The sequence below is a fragment of the Morone saxatilis genome, unplaced genomic scaffold (genome assembly GCF_004916995.1).
Source record: "Morone saxatilis isolate NCDOM2014 unplaced genomic scaffold, NCSU_SB_2.0 Contig9, whole genome shotgun sequence".
In the NCBI taxonomy this organism is placed as follows: Eukaryota; Metazoa; Chordata; class Actinopteri; family Moronidae; genus Morone; species Morone saxatilis.
The window spans coordinates 5,417,297-5,421,139 of NW_023340268.1; the positions used below are offsets into that span (position 1 = coordinate 5,417,297).

At 39.9% G+C, this 3,843-nt stretch overlaps 2 protein-coding genes across 2 annotated transcripts in view; one reads left to right on the forward strand and one right to left on the reverse strand.

Annotated features, from left to right (window-relative positions):
* nedd9 (neural precursor cell expressed, developmentally down-regulated 9) overlaps positions 1-3,843 on the forward strand; it is a gene marked incomplete in the record, with an annotated part of 35,153 nt that overhangs the window by 3,444 nt on the left and 27,866 nt on the right.
* Positions 3,218-3,843, reverse strand: part of LOC118342575 (integral membrane protein 2B-like) — a 1,793-nt gene continuing 1,167 nt past the window's right edge. Inside the window, exon 4 of the mRNA XM_035681164.1 lies at positions 3,218-3,843. This exon is cut by the window's right edge and continues 1 nt beyond it. The gene's annotated coding sequence lies outside the window, so the exon portion shown is untranslated.

Sequence of the window (3,843 nt, forward strand, 5' to 3'; positions counted from 1 at the left end):
TAATTTAAGTAATATTAATTAATATTTGATCAACTGTTTGTATATGAACGGCGGGAAAAGAGCCCGCTGTTGCCTGGAGACGGATACACGGACGACTAAAGCTCCCCGTTACCATGCTAACATAACGTTCCCTGTGGCAGGCTGCGTGTTTCCTGTCGCTACAGTCCCGATTAAAGTGCTCTCACCTGCGCTTAGCGCTGCAGCTGTCCGAGGACGCTGTAATGGCGGAACAGCGACTTTAAACTGCTTTAAAACCTCTGCCTATAGATAAGAGCCTGAAAACTGACCAAACAACCTCGCTAAATTCGCATGGCCAAAGGGGAACCGCAAGGTTCTGGATTTGTAGTCGTAGCAGGTTTTCCTCTTTTAACAGCTCATTCAAGAAATATAACAAAGGTTATACTTCGTTTTATTTCTAATATTTTAATCCCCGTTTAACAGGACTTTTATGGCACTTCTATTTATATAATTATTAAGTTAACAAGAGCTGAAGATAGTTAATTCTGTTAATTCAACAGAAAAATAATTGTGACATTTCTGATTAGTTTTTTTTATAGAACCTCCTCTGATTATTGCCTGACTGAGTTCTGTATACTTTAGTTATAAAGTTATAAGATAAGATATCCAAGTTTCACTGCAATGTTAAGCAGATAACTATAGATGGACCTTTTTTACAAACATAAAAGCACCAGACAACTTGTATCTAAACAGGAACATGTATTTGCACAATAATTTTAGTTTCAAACACACATACACACACACAGTAACACACGCACACACACACACCACCACCACACAGTAACACACACACACACACAGTAACAGGCACGTACACAGCAGCTATGATCACACACCACACACACAGTAACACCCACGCACACACACACACAACCATCAGTAAACACGCGCACGACACACACGCACACACACACACACAAGAACAATCACAGACACACCACACACACACAGACCCACACACAGTAACACACAACACACAACAGACCACACACAGTAACACACCACACACACAGCACACACATAACACACACACACACAGTAAGTACACACACACACAACACACACATAGTACAACACCAGTAACACACAACACACACATAAGACACACACACACACACACACATATAAGTCACCACACACACACACACCAGTAACACACAGTAACACACACACACACAGTAACAACACCACCACGCACACAGTAACACACAGTAACACACACACACACACATTAACCACACACCACACACAGCACAGTAACATCACAACACACACACAAACCACACACACAGTAACACACACACACAACACAGACACAGTAAGACACACACACACAGTAAGACACAACACACACACACGCACATACAACACAAAACACACACACACACCACGCGCACACAACATAAGACACACACACACAACACACACCAGTATGAATGTAATCTAGAATCCCTGAGGTTTCCCCTGCGAGAATCTTATTTAAAATCGGTTATCTCACAGAGACACCAGACATTCCCTCACATGTCAGATTTTAGACATCACACCCCCACAAGATATGATCAGGCATCGTGTGTGTGTGTGATCTGTGTGTGTTACTGTGGTTGTGTTGGTGTTACTGTGTTTACTCTGTGTGTGTTACTGTGTGTGGCTGTGTGTGTGTGTTGTTTACTGTGTGTGTGTGTGTTGTGTCCTGTGTGTGTGTTGTACTGTTGTGTTGGTGTGTGTCTGTGTGTTGTTCTGTGTTTGTGTGTGTGTGTTACTGTGTGCTGTGTAATTGTGTGTGTTTGGTGTGTGTGTCTGTTGTTGTGTGTTACTGTGTGGTGTGTGTGCAGTTATTGATGTGTGGTAAGACAGATCCAAGATAACTGAATTACTCGCCACCACAGCTCAGACACACAGAGACAGAAAACATAAAATAAAACTGTTCATATTTACCAAGGTTATAAGAACAGTTTTAGCTTAAACACAACTGATGTGTAATCATATAGTAAATATAAATATATCTAAAATATGCCACAGATTAAGCTTGAGCAACTTCAGAGCAAAATGGCTATAAAAGGTCATAGAGAGAATATATGTATAATATATAGTAATGTTACTATAAAACCAAACCTATCCATCCCTTAACCAGAAACAACAACCAGAACCAACACCAGAACCAACAAAGAGCTTCTGTATTTAATTTCGGCCTCAAGAAACTGTTAAAAAAAGAGAAAAAACAAGTTTAAAGTGAGCACATTAAATAAATCAAAATAAGTATGTTTCATTAAGGATTTAATCGAGCTGATCATAAGAAAATTGTTTTTGTTACAATAGATTACGTTTAAAATCTGCGCAGAAGAGCGGGTCTCCGTCTGCGGATTCCGTAATGTTAACCACCATGTTTGTAACAGCACCCAGAACTGTGCTGACAAATAGTTAAAGCAAAAAAAAAATTAAATTGAATCAGACATTATTAGATTCTATGACCAAGAGCCGGATCCCGACCAAGAGCCGGATCCGACCAGTAGAGCCGGATCCGACCAGAGAGCCGGATCCCGACCAGATGAGCCGGATCCGACCCAGAGAGCTGATCTGGACCCCTCAAAGTTGACACTCACCAACTAAGCCACCTGGACCCATTTCCCATGATCTCCTGTGTGATGTCCCTCTAATCCAGTGCCTTAATCAAAGGAACAACAATTCCACGCGATCAGAGACCGTCTAGACCTGACCAAGCTGAAAGTCTGGTGTCAGGCTGACGCTCAGGATGACTCAGCAAGCGGACAGATACCGCAATAACAAATAATACTGCTATAATAATAAATATGCTAAAATAATAATTACTGCTAATAACCAATAATACTGCTAATAATAATAATACTGCTAATAACAATAATAATATACATATCTATACATACGTATATATAGATATGTATGTGTATATATATGTATATGTCTCCTTTATCTTTTAACATGTTGTCTTTTCAACATAGATTAGCTTAGCATGTAGCATATCTACAGGAAAAGGAGGAAGTTGACCAAGGTTCTCAACTGTGATTGGAGCAGAGAGCCAAGGGGGCGGGGCTTATGAAGGTCTTATATAGTTGATCCTGAGGGGAACTGAAGAGAACAATAAACCGCTGACCATGTTCTTGCTGCTTCCACCTGAAAGTTCAGGCTAACAGGAAGTTAGCAGACAAACAGACAAACAGCAGTGTTTGTTTTTTCCATTTTGTTTATTGTGTTGGTCTGTTCATATCTTTAAAGAGATTATATACACAAATTAGTACAACAGCAAGAGTTATCCAAAAAATTACACATTCAAAAAAAGACAGACAACCCTTGAGAAAAAGATTTTAAGGTCTGAGTGAGTGGAGGTTTAAAGCTGAACGCACTCTGGCTTTAAGATCCTCTCCCAGTTAAGAAAGAACAGGTGCAGTGTATTAATAGCTACAGCAGACAAAATACAAAAAACAAAAACAGTCTCCCTGGATCAGAGCGAGTGGTAGAAAAGTGCCCTTTATTCTGAAATCTTGTTTGGACTGAAAACAAAAAGGCAAACTAAAAGTCCCTTCTCTAATAAGAACAATGTTGGTGCTATAATTGCAGGTATACTGATTAAAATAATTTACTATTAAACTAGTTATTTTATGAAAAGATTCCAAGAAGATCCCCGAACAGAAAAGTGGAAAAATACTTTTGACAATCAAAAAGAATATTCAGCAAACAGCTTCACATTTCACTCCTCGCACTCACTCACTACCTGAAGTAAAGACAGAAAGAAGAGACAGGTGAGCATTAAAAACACATCTCACTGCAGCCGCCAACCGCCGCCAACCGCCG